Source organism: Misgurnus anguillicaudatus, chromosome 4, assembly GCF_027580225.2.
Source record: "Misgurnus anguillicaudatus chromosome 4, ASM2758022v2, whole genome shotgun sequence".
Classification (NCBI taxonomy): domain Eukaryota; kingdom Metazoa; phylum Chordata; class Actinopteri; order Cypriniformes; family Cobitidae; genus Misgurnus; species Misgurnus anguillicaudatus.
In genome coordinates, this window is record NC_073340.2 from 32,575,384 (window position 1) to 32,594,497 (window position 19,114).

Genomic DNA, 19,114 nt, shown 5'->3' on the forward strand with positions numbered 1-19,114 from the left:
AGGCTTCTGATGCAAAGATATAGGTCTCGCTAAATGGTTGCTAGGGTACTCTGTTTGGTTGCTAGGGTACTCTGTTTGGTTTCTAGGTGGGGTAGCTATAGTACCTGGGGTGGTTGCTAGGCTGCTGCTACATGGTTGCTAGGGTGTTCCTATTCAGTTGCTAGGGTACCTGGGATGGTTGCCATGCAGTTGCTATGGTGTTGCTATGTGCTTGCTAGGGTACCTGGGTTGGTTGCTAGGTTGTATCTGTGCGGTTGCTAGGTTGTTGCTATGCAGTTGCTAGGGTATCCGGGGTTGTTGCTAGGGAGTGAATTGGCATCCATTATGATTACAGTCCAAGGCTTCTGATGCAAAGATATAGGTCTCGCTAAATGGTTGCTCTGTTTGGTTGCTAGGGTACTCTGTTTGGTTGCTAGGTGGGGTAGCTATAGTACCTGGGGTGGTTGCTAGGCTGCTGCTACATGGTTGCTAGGGTGTTCCTATTCAGTTGCTAGGGTACCTGGGATGGTTGCCATGCAGTTGCTATGGTGTTGCTATGTGCATGCTAGGGTACCTGGGTTGGTTGCTAGGTTGTATCTATGCGGTTGCTAGTTTGTTGCTATGCGGTTGCTAGGGTATCCGGGGTTGTTGCTAGGGAGTGAATGGCATCCACCAATGATTACAGTCCAAGCCACCAAAGAAATGAGACTGCACACATATCTCTACTGATACAAAGATATAGATCTCGCTAAATGGTTGCAAGGGTACTCTGTTTGGTTGCTAAGGAAAGAATTGGCTTCCACCAATGGTTATGCTTAGTGAAACAAGCCTATCCCCATGTTTTTACGATATAATAAATGCAAACACCACTAATAATATGTTTGCAGTGTTTAAAATTGTTACAGGTATGACAATATTTTTGGTTTGCGAACCAAATGATTATACTATGAACATTTCATTAGAATAATAATGTAATACTTATTACATTTTGTGCAGTTTTTACATGATGTGCAGTTATTACATTACGAGTTGCAACGAGCCTGTTGTTTAAGCTATAGACCAAAACCCGTCCAAAACCAGCAAGCAAGCTTAGATGCACTGCTCAGAGCTTTCCTTACTTGTTTACATGTTTATTATTGAACATCGCAGCACAGTTGTGTTGTAATGTTAAAAAAGTTTCTCATGCATACCCACACCTAATGGCTTTTTTAAGTGTGGTTTGAAATGATCGTTTGCACTTAACTGGATTAACTGGATTTTTTGAGGATTTTTTACAGCATGCCTGCTAATAAACTCCACAGGTAAGATATTCAAAGTTCTTATTAATCAAAGTATATTGCACAAGCAATGTTGTGTTATTTGCTTACAAAGTTTTTATTAAATCAATAGCGACCTTCCGAATCAATGGCGACTTGCATCTGAGCTCAATTACAATCACAATAAACACTTCTGTTGTCAAGTAATATAATTCATTGACATAACTGTGAACAAATTATCATTTTAATGATGACTTGATGCAGCAATTTGTTTACTGGCTATTGCACAGCAACTTTAAACGTGGTTTATCTACCCCACACTCAATAAACATAAACAGCACATAAATACAGCATCAGCATGCCTGTCTGCGCCACACTGGAGGTTTAACCGAGCGTGTGTCTCGCATTACCCTGCTGGCCCTGACATCAGCACAGGTCACATGCACGCCAGCGTTATTTATACGGCAGGACAAAGGTTCAGCCCAGTCATTAACAGTGCGGAGGGAGCTACCGATGTCCGGCACGGGCCGGAGAATATTGAGCTGATGCCACAGATTGTATTTATGGAATGCCAGAAAGGAGGATGTGAATATCCGCTACACACACAGAAATGCTAACAAATATAAAGCATGTAAATGCACAGTCAGTCACAGACAATAGAGCAGCACGGTGAGCAAGTCGATCTGTTCTCATTGATGAACCACTAATTCAGTAGAGTGCACAAGATTTGCCTTGTTTTACTACCTCTCCATAGGAGAGAAAAATTACAATTGGGATGTCTATGGTCAGGGGATCTCTGGATAATCCGTAATTCGTTTGTAATTAAAAATCGAAAATACCGCTTTTCTGTTTTTTGTTTCAAAACGAAAAACCAAATAACCGTTTTTGGTGTCAGAATAAAAAAACGAAAAACCAATTAAAAACGTCCCGTTTTTCGTTTTTTGGCGATAATTTTATCGTTATTCCTTTTTGAACAAAAAATGAAGAGTGTCTTTGAACTTCAGTCAATTCGTTTTTCGTTTATTGCAAGTGGTGCCCGCTGCATAGCCAAATGGGCGGAGCTGGAGCTCTAGCGAGGCGTGGCACCCTCGCTGGATCTAGTGGGCGTGGCAGCATCAAGTGCGCAGGCGCAGATAGAGTTTGTTTAAACTTCCTGTACAGCCTGTATCAAGTACTCCGGAGTATTGCACGGGAAGAAAACGGTAATTTAAAGATAAACTGAGCTTTAATATGTATATTAAATCTTAATCTTACAATTATCGCTGTCTCGACGTGATTTTCGGGAGTGTGTTGAGTTTCGCGTTAAACACTAGATAGCTAATGTGCTAACATTCTCCCGTCCACCACAAGTGGTACGTAGTGTTTTTATTGTAGTTTTTATTTTTTGTATTCAAATATTTGTTAAACCTGCACAGGTGCACCAGACAATACTTATGCGAGGACAGGATCTTCTGCTGTCTATATCACGGTGCCTACTGTAAATAAACATTTACACGAGCTCTGAAATCATGCAGTTCAACAAAAAGGTATGTGTGTGAATTAAATATTTTAATTATACTGTGTGTGATAAACATCATGTTTGTTGAACCTTTCTGTTTGTGCATGTCATAGTAATTTCTTTCTTGCATTTAAAACTAAAAACATACTGTTCATTTAATATTTTCTTGTGTTGTGAAACCTTTGGGATGTCTGAATTTAAACTACTTTATTTCAGTTGTTATAATAGTTTTTCTACGTAGCATTACTTATGACTAGTTAAAAACATGTATATAAATACTCTTTATGTTGTGCTCTTGAGCAAGGTGATTCATCACGAAAGCTGTTTATATGCAATGCACTGTACAAAACATGTAAACAAGACAATGATGCTAATTTATTCTTTCTATGTTTTTGATTTTATCATCATCAAGCGTGTTCTCAAGTCCAGACGATCCCACACTTTCACTGCTGTTACCGTACATCAACATTTTTAAATGTGTAAAAATCCAGCCTCTGGACAACCTTCCATTGGCTGCAGCACCCAGCATCAGCATCCCCAGCATCAGCATCCCCACCTTTACTTCCCCTCGACATTGGAACATGTCTGTACTGATTTTGAGGTACAGCTTTTTAACTTCTTGCTGCTTGTAAACTTGTTTAAATATCTTTAGTGGAGTATTAAGACAGAACAAAGTACACAGTTGTCACAAATAACCCACTGAGGGTCAGTTAAGTAAACCAAGTACACAATTTTAACAAAACTGTAAACAAACAGAAAGACTTAACTTAAAAAAAAAACAATCCCTAGATGTGACAGCTATATACTGTATTAATTGTATATAGTCTAATTGTATTGTCTATAATTAACAGGGTGCCCCTCTACAGCTAGGAGGAATTGATTGTGGGGTATTTATGTTGATGGTAAGTGGTCTTTTATTTGCTGTACACCTGTCTCTGTGTACTAAACACAGCATTTGTTAATATTGTTTTGTTTTTTGTATGCACTCTATGTTATGACTGTGAGTAAACATAAAAAAGAACGATTAAGATTTTCGATTGCTATCTTTTGCCAGTCTGACACACCAATAATCATGAAGTGGCGGTGCTCAGTTAATTTAGACATTTCCTCTGACAAAGTATGATATTAATAACTATACTTATGATAAAACCTCCATTCTGTGCATTTCCAGTATGCAGACAATATATATAAATAAAGCAATGCATGCCTAAAAACATTCTAATGTTTGTCTCTTCGTACAGTCAAGTCCCACAACTACTCACCCAGAAAGTAACATATGCAGATAACATGAAATTCACTCCACCTGAGTCAGATGTCATGGAGATCATCCAGACACCAGAGGAAGATGTATGTAGCAGGAATGTTTATGTACTGATTGACTTGTTTAACTTGTTAATGTGTGTATCAACCTTTCCTCTTTTATGAATTTGTTTATGAGCAGTACATCATTTTTAATTATATTATTATTGGAATTCTTATATAGCACACAGGACTCAGCGGTGATGAGAAACATTCAGCTGACCTGTGAGTGGCTAAAGGAGACCACTTGCTGGGAAGATGAGCTGCAAAAGATCTAAAGGATGATGCCCTGTTGGCTATAACAATGTTGGACTTGTTTATAAACACCATGTTTTATGAGGGTGAAAGGAATGAAGAAAAAATGTCGACTCCCTTCCCTTTTATATTTTAGAGAAGAGCAGGAAATATATGAGACAAGAGTTATTCGTGGGTTTTGTTTACACAAAAAACCCTGTCTTGTGAATCTACTAGTGGGGATAGACTAATGTAAATATTGTTTTTTTTGATTGGTTTTGTAAAATACCATTTAACGTTTGTGTGAACTGTAAAGTGTTGTGTTCTTAAAATAAATTTATAATATTTATTATCGTATCTTATGATACCATTAAAGTCTTGTGTTCTTGAAATATTCATGATATTATTTTATATCTTCTTATTATAACATTTTATATAGATTTCTTTTATGTTAGATGCATATTTTGCTAAATTTGGGTTAATAGAAACCAATAAATACACTTGTAGGACAGTGGAGTACAACACTTGTACACCTGAGTATGTGACTATTAAATTACATTTAGCTTCTACAAAAATGTAGTTGAAGCGAATGCTTCACTAATGTCAAAGCCCATTGTATATCCTCTACTGTGGTAAGTCACATGGTTGGTTTTAGACTACTTGTCTGCTTATTCATTAAAAATAGCATAATGCATAGTCTATCACATAAAGGTTGAATCTATCCAAAGTTACAGTCAATATTTCATTTAAATTTGCTATATCATTTTTACAGCATATGCTTTCACATTTACATACAATAAGGGCAGATTAGGTAACCTAGACTTATTTATTAATATTATATGTATTTATTTATTGAATTAATCAGATGATTTCGTAATACAACAAGGTCGTATTAAACATTAGTAAATGCATTAATGGCCTTGTTGTCACTTTCAGATATTTACATCATGGTTTATGGTAAGCCACAGGAACTTGTATAAAAGTATAATATGACCTTAACATTATAACATTTACAGAAGGTTTTAGTCTTCACTCATCCACTATGCTTGTAAATCATAAGGGCATATATGCAAGTGAAAGAGTTGCAATGCAAAGCCCTGCTTCACTGTACTGTTGTACATTTGTATTTAAAGACATAATTTGACATCATCCAATTCCACAAAGTAGTAACACAATTAAAAAATGTGGCTTACCATAAACCATGATGTAAATATCTGAAAGTGACAGCAAGGCCCTTTTATGGAGGAAGGAGTGGTGTGCTGCTTTGCCAGTGAAAGCTTACTATCTGTGCACCCGTCTTTATTTGTGTCCACCGCAAAGTGTGGGTTGTGAACTAATCTAAATGATCGATAACACTTTACAACAAGGTTGTATTTGTTTAGATTAGTTAATGCATTAGCTAACATGAACTATCAAATAACAATACTTCTACGGCATTTATGAATCTTAGTTCATGTTAATTTCAGCAGTTACTAATAAATTTATAAAATCAAGTGTTGTAACTGTTAACATTAGTTAATGCATGAACGAAATAATTGTATTGACATTAACTAACATTAACAAAAATTAAAACTTGCTGAAAAGCTTTATTTTTAATGTTAATGCATTTACTAATGTTTAATACGACCTTGTTGTATTACGAAATCATCTGATTAATTCAATAAATAAATACATATAATATTAATAAATAAGTCTAGGTTACCTAATCTGCCCTTATTGTATGTAAATGTGAAAGCATATGCTGTAAAAATGATATAGCAAATTTAAATGAAATATTGACTGTAACTTTGGATAGATTCAACCTTTATGTGATAGACTATGCATTATGCTATTTTTAATGAATAAGCAGACAAGTAGTCTAAAACCAACCATGTGACTTACCACAGTAGAGGATATACAATGGGCTTTGACATTAGTGAAGCATTCGCTTCAACTACATTTTTGTAGAAGCTAAATGTAATTTAATAGTCACATACTCAGGTGTACAAGTGTTGTACTCCACTGTCCTACAAGTGTATTTATTGGTTTCTATTAACCCAAATTTAGCAAAATATGCATCTAACATAAAAGAAATCTATATAAAATGTTATAATAAGAAGATATAAAATAATATCATGAATATTTCAAGAACACAAGACTTTAATGGTATAATAAGATACGATAATAAATATTATAAATTTATTTTAAGAACACAACACTTTACAGTTCACACAAACGTTAAATGGTATTTTACAAAACCAATCAAAAAAAACAATATTTACATTAGTCTATCCCCACTAGTAGATTCACAAGACAGGGTTTTTTGTGTAAACAAAACCCACGAATAACTCTTGTCTCATATATTTCCTGCTCTTCTCTAAAATATAAAAGGGAAGGGAGTCGACATTTTTTCTTCATTCCTTTCACCCTCATAAAACATGGTGTTTATAAACAAGTCCAACATTGTTATAGCCAACAGGGCATCATCCTTTAGATCTTTTGCAGCTCATCTTCCCAGCAAGTGGTCTCCTTTAGCCACTCACAGGTCAGCTGAATGTTTCTCATCATCGCTGAGTCCTGTGTGCTATATAAGAATTCCAATAATAATATAATTAAAAATGATGTACTGCTCATAAACAAATTCATAAAAGAGGAAAGGTTGATACACACATTAACAAGTTAAACAAGTCAATCAGTACATAAACATTCCTGCTACATACATCTTCCTCTGGTGTCTGGATGATCTCCATGACATCTGACTCAGGTGGAGTGAATTTCATGTTATCTGCATATGTTACTTTCTGGGTGAGTAGTTGTGGGACTTGACTGTACGAAGAGACAAACATTAGAATGTTTTTAGGCATGCATTGCTTTATTTATATATATTGTCTGCATACTGGAAATGCACAGAATGGAGGTTTTATCATAAGTATAGTTATTAATATCATACTTTGTCAGAGGAAATGTCTAAATTAACTGAGCACCACCACTTCATGATTATTGGTGTGTCAGACTGGCAAAAGATAGCAATCGAAAATCTTAATCGTTCTTTTTTTATGTTTACTCACAGTCATAACATAGAGTGCATACAAAAAACAAAACAATATTAACAAATGCTGTGTTTAGTACACAGACACAGGTGTACAGCAAATAAAAGACCACTTACCATCAACATAAATACCCCACAATCAATTCCTCCTAGCTGTAGAGGGGCACCCTGTTAATTATAGACAATACAATTAGACTATATACAATTAATACAGTATATAGCTGTCACATCTAGGGATTGTTTTTTTTTTAAGTTAAGTCTTTCTGTTTGTTTACAGTTTTGTTAAAATTGTGTACTTGGTTTACTTAACTGACCCTCAGTGGGTTATTTGTGACAACTGTGTACTTTGTTCTGTCTTAATACTCCACTAAAGATATTTAAACAAGTTTACAAGCAGCAAGAAGTTAAAAAGCTGTACCTCAAAATCAGTACAGACATGTTCCAATGTCGAGGGGAAGTAAAGGTGGGGATGCTGATGCTGGGGATGCTGATGCTGGGTGCTGCAGCCAATGGAAGGTTGTCCAGAGGCTGGATTTTTACACATTTAAAAATGTTGATGTACGGTAACAGCAGTGAAAGTGTGGGATCGTCTGGAGTTGAGAACACGCTTGATGATGATAAAATCAAAAACATAGAAAGAATAAATTAGCATCATTGTCTTGTTTACATGTTTTGTACAGTGCATTGCATATAAACAGCTTTCGTGATGAATCACCTTGCTCAAGAGCACAACATAAAGAGTATTTATATACATGTTTTTAACTAGTCATAAGTAATGCTACGTAGAAAAACTATTATAACAACTGAAATAAAGTAGTTTAAATTCAGACATCCCAAAGGTTTCACAACACAAGAAAATATTAAATGAACAGTATGTTTTTAGTTTAAAATGCAAGAAAGAAATTACTATGACATGCACAAACAGAAAGGTTCAACAAACATGATGTTTATCACACACAGTATAATTAAAATATTTAAATCACACACATCCCTTTTTGTTGAACTGCATGATTTCAGAGCTCGTGTAAATGTTTATTTACAGTAGGCACCGTGATATAGACAGCAGAAGATCCTGTCCTCGCATAAGTATTGTCTGGTGCACCTGTGCAGGTTTAACAAATATTTGAATACAAAAAATAAAAACTACAATAAAAACACTACGTACCACTTGTGGTGGACGGGAGAATGTTAGCACATTAGCTATCTAGTGTTTAACGCGAAACTCAACATACTCCCGAAAATCACGTCGATACAGCGATAATTGTAAGATTAAGATTTAATATACATATTAAAGCTCAGTTTATCTTTAAATTACCGTTTTCTTCCCGTGCAATACTCCGGAATACTTGATACAGGCTGTACAGGAAGTTTAAACAAACTCTATCTGCGCCTGCGCACTTGATGCTGCCACGCCCACTAGATCCAGCGAGGGTGCCACGCCTCGCTAGAGCTCCAGCTCCGCCCATTTGGCTATGCAGCGGGCACCACTTGCAATAAACGAAAAACGAATTGACTGAAGTTCAAAGACACTCTTCATTTTTTGTTCAAAAAGGAATAACGATAAAATTATCGCCAAAAAACGAAAAACGGGACGTTTTTAATTGGTTTTTCGTTTTTTTATTCTGACACCAAAAACGGTTATTTGGTTTTTCGTTTTGAAACAAAAAACAGAAAAGCGGTATTTTCGATTTTTAATTACAAACGAATTACGGATTATCCAGAGATCCCCTGACCGTCTATAATCAATTATTGATTACCTCGGTTATTTCTTCTAGACAGCAGAATGATTAAATAAGCCATACTTTCACCTGGTCTTAAGATTTGTGGTGATCTGATGTGATACATTCTTAAAAATGACTGTAGTTTTACTGTAACAAATCATCAGATTCCCAGCTAGGTGGAGTTGGGGTTGGAGGAGGGAGTTTAGATTAGCATGCAGCGATGCGATTAAAGAGCCAGTACTGCAAAAATATATAAAGAGTTTGGTTCCAAAACGCGATAACCTTTTTTTTTTTTAAATAGTTACCGCCAAAATCAGTATTGTATCAGGTCAGTATTAAAAAGTAAAGTTTTAATTTTACGCAAAATCCGACATCCACCAGGTTATTCTGTCATCTTTTCTCCCCTTTTTTCCAAACCGCGACAAACGCCAGTCCTCCTTCTCTGCAGAATGCAATAAATCCGCTCAACAAATCACAGCGCACCATTCCATGCATTGTAAACAATAATGACTTTGATGTGAATACACACAGAATCCTAGTTTTCCTCATCTACTTTGTACTTCATGATCAGCAAACAAACAAAAACAAAATAGTAATTTTGATGTCATTGATAAATCTGTGGTGGTTTTCTGTGACGGGGAAGAAACGTAAGCCACCAAAATCGAATAATTTACGTGAGAGGCACTTGTTTGTTCTCATCAAGCTTCTGTCATGCTAACACATTGACCCCAGAGGATCTTATCAAAAACATTCCTTTATTTTACTCAAAGAAAATCAAGCAGGACCAAAATATTTTACAACTGATCGCTGCCAAAAAAGTTCAGGGACGACGTTCCAAGTATAACAGCAGCAATGACAGTGTTATTAATATGACAAAGTAAGTGTTTTGATTAATGCCATTAATGTTTTTTTTTTTAATCAGTGTATACCACTAGTCAACTAAATTAATATAACATGGCAAAGATAAATGCACATTTATATATTGATTCAATAGATTTATAGCATTTTGAAAAAAAATGCATTTTGCAGAAAAATAATCAATCTTTTTATAATAAATCTTTGAAAATCAAATTATGGATTGTTAATGTTATTATACCATAAAAATGCTATGTGAAAGTTTGTAAAAGAAAATTGTGGTTTTCACTTTCTTTTCACTTCTTACCAAATTAGTCTAAATGGATTTATTGCGTTTTGGAACCAAACATTTTCAAATATAATTTTGAATATATTTAAAAATATACAGAAAATGACCAAAAATATATGTACCGAAATATATTAACAAAAATAAATATATTTTTAAGCATTAATATTAACATTGCATTGGAAGAAAAACTTTGTTACAAACCTGTAAACATAACATGTTTGAAAATATTAAAATTAAATATATTTTAAACTGCAAAAATATACTTTATACACATATATATTTTATATGTATAATATAATAAAAAAAGTCTTTGCCACCTTAAATTTTTTTATTAGGCTATCTTGACTAGAGATAAGTTGTTATAACTAAAATATAGTTAAAATAAGTCGACTTCATTTTTTAAGTTGTAGCAACTTATCTTTTGTCAAGATATATAATAGTAAAATGACTTGTAAATCCGAGTTGATTAAAAAAGTAAGGCAGCAAAGATTTTTTTACAGTGTACTTATATATCTTATACTTATACTACATTTTATAGGCTACAAACCTTTATATTTTGGCCAGAAAAAAACACATTTCTTTGCCTCTGAAATACATTTTGAAATATATGTTAATATATGAAGGTTTAAAACTAAATCTATTTTCACATTCAAAAATAGATTTAATTAATCTTTGCTTTCTCCGTATGGGAGAGGCTGAATAAATGAAAATTTAAATGAACCATTGTTATAGGTATCAAAACTGGATTGGTATGCATTATGAAAAGCTTGACAGATCTTTTGGCCTGCCTAAGCTAACACGATGATTGATTAATAATAATATTTTTCCCAAAAATCTTTATTCTCTCTACCGCAAAGGTATTAAAATAATCATGGATTGAATCGTTTAGGAAAAAAAAACGGTGAAATAAAATTCCCCATCCAGACTGTAAAATGTTCATCCACTCTGACTTACAACAAATCTCCAGCCACAGTCTGGAATTTTTAAAGAGAAGTTTCATCAGCTGTCCGTGGTGAATTTCTCAGTTGATCCAAATCCTCTCTTCACTTCGACTCATACTTTCAGTGGTTCTGATTTCTTTTTATACATTTCTTCTATGAACAACACCCCACTTTCCAAACATTTTTCTTTATTTCTCACTCCTCTATGTGTTCATGGTGCTATACAATAACTCTGGATCAGATTGTTTGACAGGGGATTGAGAGTTTCTTCTGGTTTTGCTTTAGTTTGCTATAATACAGTAGATAATATAGAAATATAATTATTTAAAAAAATATGAGGTTATTTTGCTTTTTTAATTAAATTTATCTTAATTAAATAATGTTTGCACATTTGTACTGTAAACCAAGACAACAACATTAAGCAAGGTATTTATATTTCGCAGCGCAGATGAACATATGCTCAGGTTATGTTTATTTATTTTCACTGAAACAAAACCTCATAAGCGTACAGCTGAACCAGATGTGTTTATTTAGCCATGCACAGAATGTCATTGAAAACCGTCCCCTCCACTGCAATTGAGCCCGGCATCTGTCGCATATAAAGAGAGTCACACAGCAGTTCATTATCACCTGAGCCAGCAGCTTTCCAATGTCTAAATGAAGCTCAGAAACACCCACATTGTGCCAACCTACAGCTAGCAAGTGCTACTAAACCTGTCAAAAGCTGATATCATTGCATTCATTCTCATCAGAGACAGTGAAAGAAAGATAGTTACAGCAAAAGATGTCTGTTTTCTACCTGTCTCCCTTCTATAAACTGCTCTACAGCACAGGTGTAATGGACCTTTGGGTCTACAATTAGGGGCGGGGTTACCGAGGTTTTAATAATTTCAGAAACCCACCCAAATGTTTTTTTCACTAATACGTAACACCAGTTCAGATATTTGCATAGCAAAGATTGCACTTCTCAAAGATTGTCAAACAAAGATTGTCTGTAGACAAGATCGAATCACTATCTAAGACTAAACGCATTGAGTGACATGTATTGTCAGTCAATAAGATTAGAATTTATGGTTAAAATCTATCTTAAATACTTTAAAACAGATATTTTCTTATTTCACTGAAAACATTGAAACAAAATTGGGAAACTCCCTTTAAAGCTTACACATCAAGTTCTGATCTTCTAAGTAAATATGGCATAGGAAGGATCACTTCAGCTCAGATTTAAAAAATAAATACATTTACTATTATTAATAATAATATAAAATTGTATACATATAAAGAGGATCACAATGTGCTACAAAATAGCTACAAATGGATCAAAACAAAGGAAGAATAAAAATGTTTTTAAGGCTGTCAAAATATTACAAAATAAAAGTTCGTTTTTGCATATTATATGTGTGTGCACTGTGTTTAATTATTTTGTAGAAAAACACACATGCATACATGTATTTAAGAAACTTTTACATACATACATATACATGCACACACATACAGTAGGCTATATTATGCAAAAAGCTAACTTTATTTTGGATGCGTTAATATTTTGACAGACCAAATTTTTTATATTGTAATATTTTACAACAAATCAATAAAAAAATACTTTCAAAATTCGTTTTGCTTTTTTATTTGTAAGATTTACATATTTTCAAATAATATGCTGTTAGATTTGTTATTTGCCCATTTTGTTTATGCCATAGATAACCAATAAGGTGATCAACAAGTCCACACAGTTACCTTTATAATATAAAAAATGTATCCTTACCAGATAACTGCATTTTTTATTGTATGAGATTGAATATCAAGTATTCCACATCAACCCCAAACGACTGACCAAATATACATTGCTTAAATAAATGTTTTATGGATTCTACTTTCAATCAGCAAAAAAATACAAGTAAACCTTCATGTCTCAAAAAAATCCGATTGAAATCAACTCGGTCTACTCTCTACGTGGAGAAGAACCGCCCACTAAAACTAATAGTATTGACTGACATGTGAACTGGCAAATTGGTGATCCGAAGTTCCGTACGTACCAGCCAATGCGATTAGAATTTATGTATTTGTTTATCTTAAACGCTTCAGACCAGAATGTTTTTATACCATCAGTGCTCGTCGATGCAGAGCAAAATAAAACCTTTTGAAATCGCTGTTTTAATCTCTAAATATCAAACGAGATCTACTCTCAAATTACAGAAGAACCGCCCACTGAGACTAGAAGTATTGACTGACATGTAAACTGGCCAATCGGCGATCAAAAGTTACACGTACCAGCATATCAGTCAGTAAGGTTACGTTAAAATGTTTGGATTGAGTTAGATTGATTACCTCAAACATGTCGTATGTGCGTGTACTTTGAGAAGATCGATTTATTTGAATATGACAAAAAAGTCAGTGTGCTTCATCACTTCTTCATCTGCTTCAGGTATGTGTCTGTATCACATTCATAACTAGTCTTGCGAATGTGCTTGTCTGACTAGCCAGTCATCAGTGCGCAGGCACAGACAGTTTTCCCAGAACACAAACACAAGCATGAACGCGATGTCCTCCCTATACTTTTTAGTGTTTGTAAGGTGAAATAGAGACACAAACAGAACAGAAAAGAGAAATGATCTGATTTCTTTTTAATCTTTGACTGTATTGTGCATATTATCAACTTTACTTGTGCTCATATTTTTGTTTGTGAATCTAACATCTCAAAATCGCTATGGCCATGTATTTTTGCTGTTAAGGAGTATATGTATGACAATCTGTGCATGTTCTGCAGATAATGTGTACAGTATAGTGTTACTGTAGGACAGAATAAGAAAGCAGTATGTGTGAAAAGGATCTAATTCAATTCATTTTATAAAATTGCAAAGCAATGTGAAACTATCCCCACATGACTTTGCATACTTCTAAGTATGCAAAAAGCACTGCAGTACATCACATGAGGATGTAAGAATATGCTGTGTTTGTGAAACTGTAGGTGAATAATACCCAGGTGACCAACTGTATCCGCTGATGTCTGAAGTGTGCACCTTTCAATCCCATAAGGCAACAGGGGCTGAAGTAGCCTGGTTCTACCAGACTCTCGTACATTTCATTTGTACAGAGAGTCTGGCCTCTCTCCATTGAGAAACGTTTACTTGCTTGTAGGCGGGTTCTCTGTTAAAGTTCAACACTATTGGATCTGCCCAGAGTCACTCAGGATCTGCCATAGGCAATCGCTAACGTTAGGGTTACAACATAAACAAGCGGCTGTCGCGGTCCGCACGTAACTTCCGGTAAACTCCGCTAAGAATAAATAACAACAAAGTTCTTTAAACGTAGTTTATTTATTTAACAAGCAAAAAACAACAAAACATAGATTACCTAGGAAACCAAAACATTTGTTATTTTCGACGAGGCATTTGTTCAGAAGATCAGTTTAGCAACTACTCAGACCATTAAAAAACAATGAAACCGGAAGTAAAGTTCGGATCCAGATGTGTATCGCGTCAGCGCACGTGTGTCCGATGAAACCGTTTATCTCATGCGCCAAAACCATCCGGAAACAACAAGTCCGAATGGTCAGACCAACAAAACATAGCAAATATGTTCTTGCTCCGGCTTTAAATTCTGTATAGATGGATTTCAGTCATGTGATCTTTAACCTCATGCTGCCATCTTGAGGACCTACCGAGTACCAGTAGGCTATTGACAAGCATTGGCTACCTTGCTACGATTTACGGATTTCTTATCTTTTACTATCTATGATTCTTACGGATACAGAAAAGGCCTACGAAACACAACATGTCGCATCTTGACTGTAATGAAAAGAAACGCTACTTTAAAAAAATATATCTCGGTTAGGGTGTGATGCCTACTTGATCCCTGATGCGTTCTTCCAGCCACTGTCCGCTGCTACCGAACTACCACTATTTAACAACATAAGAAGGCGCGACACAACATGAAACCCTGCTCGAAGTACCACATGGATCCCTACACATGAACGCGAGCACCGAGAACACTGTTTGTGCACAGAGAGTCCACCAAAAAGAAAGGCCCTGTACAACTGACCCTGGCTGTTATGATGTCCGGTCGTCATCGCTGCCAGACGTAAATATTCGATTTCCGAATATCATGTTGTGTTGAGCCTTCTTAGTGTTGTTAAAATAGCGATTTTGATGCTCACAGCATATTGAAGGCATAGCTTCTAGTTCTTTTGCGACCACGTCAGGTCCTCAAAATGGCGGAAGACAAGTGAGTGACGTCAGCTGATATTCATGTATATTTGTCAGTTTTGCAACAATGAACCGAATAGCTTTTCTCACGTCTTTCTCCGCTGCCATTACTGAACTACAACTCAAACTGACGCACAACGTCATTGTTTATAGCCACTCCCTCGGTTCGCTGATTGGTCCTACAAAAATGTTATTTCTCGAAACGCTAGAATAGACCGAAATCTCAGACGTAGTACTGAAGGAAAATGAAATTGAGCAGAAGTGCGTAGGAGGGCGCAGCCAGGCTAGGGCTGAAGAGCCAGCAAAGGTGGAAATTAAGATAATCAAGATATTTATGTCTTTCTTTGTTCAGTCAAAAATTAATTTGAAGTTTTTTGAGAAAAACATTCCAAGATTTTTGTCCATATAGTGGACCTCAGTGGTTTGCAGTTTCAATGCAGTTTAAAAGAGCTCTAAACGATCCCAAACAAGGCATAAGGGTCTTATCTAGCAAAACGATTGTCATTTTCACCACATGTACTTTTAAACCACAACTTCTTGTCTTACACTAGTCGTGTGACGTGCCATGACCTTACGTATTATGTAATCACGTCAAAAAGTCACACGTTACATATATGAAACACACATACAACAACATCAGAGCGGTCCCTTTCTCCGCACTGGAGAGGTTCGCATACGTCAAGCGTGACCTTTCGATGTGATTACGTAATACGTAAGGTCATGCTGGTGCATCACAATTCTAGTGCAAGACGAGAAGTTGTGGTTAGAAAGTACCTTTTTTGGCAAAAATTATGATCGTTTTGCTAGTTAAGACCTTTATGCCTTGGTTGGGGTCGTTTAGAGCCGTTTGAAGCTGCATTGAAACCGCAGTTTTAAACTCCATTGAAACTAAAGATGTTCTGATACGATTTTCTCTTCCCGATTCCAATACCTGGGCTCAGGGTATCGGCTGATACCGAGTACTTATACGATACCTGGGTGTGGACCTGTATGGTGAACGTGATTTCACCAAGTAAGATGTGATCCTGGATCAATACCAGATGTGGTCCTGGATCAACATTTTCATTAACCAATCAGATTGCAGGATTAAGATTAGTGTGCATGTATATCGGTATACAGCTGTATGTACTACTAGCCCTGAATGAACTTATATAATTATTTTATGGTGTGCTTCAGACTTATTCATTAATAAAACACAAACAAATAATTATACCAGTGAACTTGAGTATTTTATTATGTAAAATACATTTGACATTAATATTATTTATTTTTCTTAGGTGAATAATCAGAACAAGCCTAATTGAAACGCTGAGGTCCATTAAAGTCCACCATATGGAGAAAAATCCTGGACGTTTTTTCTCAAAAAACTTGATTTCTTATCAACTGAACAAAGACATCAACATCTTGGATGACATAGGGGTGAGTAAAATATCAGATTTTTTTATAAAAGTGGAGTAAGCCTTTAACAACTGTTGGTACCTATAGAAAGCACCTTGCGTTAAAATTGTTCCTAATGTCACAAAAATCATTTCTGTAGTTGTTAGTAGGTTAAATGTGTGGCTTATGTTTTTTTTTCAAATGACCAACCTTCAGGAATAAACAAACAACAAACACTACTTTTATCAGATGGCATCATGTAAAGAAAAAACAACTAAGACAACACAAGTGCACTTGAATTCTCTGGTGTGCTGATAACAAGAACAAATATTTTCTCTGTTATTTTCAGTCTCTTTATTCCTGCTGAATAGCAGGCAGAGTTGTGTCCCTCCATTGATATGGTCTAAATTCTGGTTTGTTCACTGTTGGATTCTTATTTTCCTTTAGGGGCCGTTTACACCACAACGCTCAACAAAAAACTGGGAACGTATGTGTTTTGACTTTGACAGCATTTAGGAGTCCTGAAAACTCAAATATATGAAAACATGTTTTAGCCAATGGCGTTATCGTTTCCTTGTAGATGCTAAAAACGCAAACATCAAGCGCATTTATATTACATGTTCAGTCTACAGGCATGCGCGAGTGCTTGACAACCATAATGTGAATTTATTAATGCTTATTCAACAAAATTTACAAGTCCAGGGTCACTTAATAATCTCTTATTTTCCATCCAAACGAAATTGCTAGATGCATTTTGCCATCTTGATTGTTTACACCTGGATCACAAGGACAAAGTTGTGGTGCATGTGTACACACAATCTTTCAAAAACGCAAAGGGGTAATTTCTTGTCAACTTAACCAGATGTTAAGTGGCTCATAAAATCACGTCACACTTCAAGCTGGAAGAATATAGGTTATGCGTACATGATAGCTTAAAGACACATAAAAAATTGTAATCAGGCATGATTCCAGAATACAGACACAAAATTTTAATGCAATTATTTCAATGAAATCTTGACTCGCACCAAACAACTATCCTATAGGACACATCTAATGTCCTCACATCCTATCAAGCCTCTGGTCCACAGCATCCTGATGGCTGACATACTTCACACAATGGTAAAGCAAGTAAAAGAGCAGTCGTACATTGATGAATCTTCTCATTTACATGCACAGGCAGGTTTGAAAGGCCTATCAGTGCACATTGCTTTATCTGGAGTGAACGCGACCCAGACGATTGGTCGCGTTTTGTAAATAAGCCATTATCCTTCCAAAAGCGTAATCGCATCGCTAATGCCTGTCGTGGACGAGGTTCTGACCGCGGTGAGACACAGAGCAGTGCTTTAATTGATGAAGTTGTCACGGTCGAGCGTCCGTGCGTTGTAAACGACGGCAATGCTGGAGGTGGCAAACTAGCAGTCAGAATGACTTTCACAGTCAATGTAATTAATGCATCTCATATTATAAACTAAAGGACTGTTGAAATGAGAAAATATGCCAAATGTTGACAGTGAAAAAAGTGCTTCATCTTGCTAGAGCTAAATTGAATTTGTCCTGGTATTGCTTGCAGCTGTGTCCAGTATATGCAACAATAGAACTACTGTGCTGAAAATCAGCTTAAACTAGTCTCAAGTGGTTAGATGGTCTTTTAGAGAAGCTGGATCAGTTTAGAGAGTTTAGACAGTGGTCAGTTAAACCAGCGAATAACCCTAAAGTGATTTGTGCTCTTTAGTTTATTAAATTATATTTTTATGCATGACTATCCCTTTAACTTCATGCCTATACAATGCTGCCGCACTACTGCCTAAAAGGAATGAAAGTGAATTATGCAATTTGGGTTTACTCAGGAGAAAATCACAATGTTTACTTACTGTACACAGGTAAAAAGAAAGGAACAAAAATCCATGAAGAACCTAAACTGTTCGGTTACCTACAAGGTTTATTTGCTTCAAAAAAAAAGTTCTAACTATTTCCTCACCAGTGTTTTTTTTTAAAGGTTGCCAGCCAGGGCCATCATTTTTTATGATTTTAACAAACGTTTAATGCCTTACAGAAAATGTTATTTTTTAAATATATAAACATTCAATATATCAAATGAAAGAACAGACCCTCTGCTTTCAAACAAAACCTGCTTCATCCTTTTATTTGTTCTCTTTTTATCCCCTCTCAAATATGGGTAAGTTTCTTCAAAAAATACAAAATTTTGAGCAATAAGCTGAGATAATTGCATTTTTGTAAAGGACTTTTGTATAAAACATACACAGAGTTTTAACTCTATTTTGCCTTATTTAATGCTTCCGTGTTTTATAAGTTGGGTAAATGTGTGGTGGATAATAGCGGAAATATGGATTGCTGTAAAAACTCGTCATTGGCAGGGAAGGGTTTTTCTGTCAATGGTGGGGAAAGACTTAATCAAGGTATATATTTATCAG

At 35.4% G+C, this 19,114-nt stretch overlaps 2 long non-coding RNA genes across 2 annotated transcripts; one reads left to right on the forward strand and one right to left on the reverse strand.

Annotated features, from left to right (window-relative positions):
- Positions 1 to 2,090: 2,090 nt before the first annotated feature.
- LOC129416169 (uncharacterized) lies at positions 2,091 to 4,484 on the forward strand. The gene is made up of 6 exons (XR_012369133.1): positions 2,091 to 2,437; positions 2,651 to 2,761; positions 3,146 to 3,334; positions 3,585 to 3,635; positions 3,975 to 4,080; positions 4,217 to 4,484. It is a non-coding gene; the product is annotated as an uncharacterized lncRNA (long non-coding RNA).
- Positions 4,485 to 6,255: 1,771 nt separating this feature from the next.
- On the reverse strand, positions 6,256 to 9,022 carry LOC141363649 (uncharacterized). The gene is made up of 5 exons (XR_012369134.1): positions 8,610 to 9,022; positions 7,713 to 8,396; positions 7,412 to 7,462; positions 6,966 to 7,071; positions 6,256 to 6,829 (listed from the first exon to the last, which is right to left on the reverse strand). It is a non-coding gene; the product is annotated as an uncharacterized lncRNA (long non-coding RNA).
- Positions 9,023 to 19,114: the final 10,092 nt, after the last annotated feature.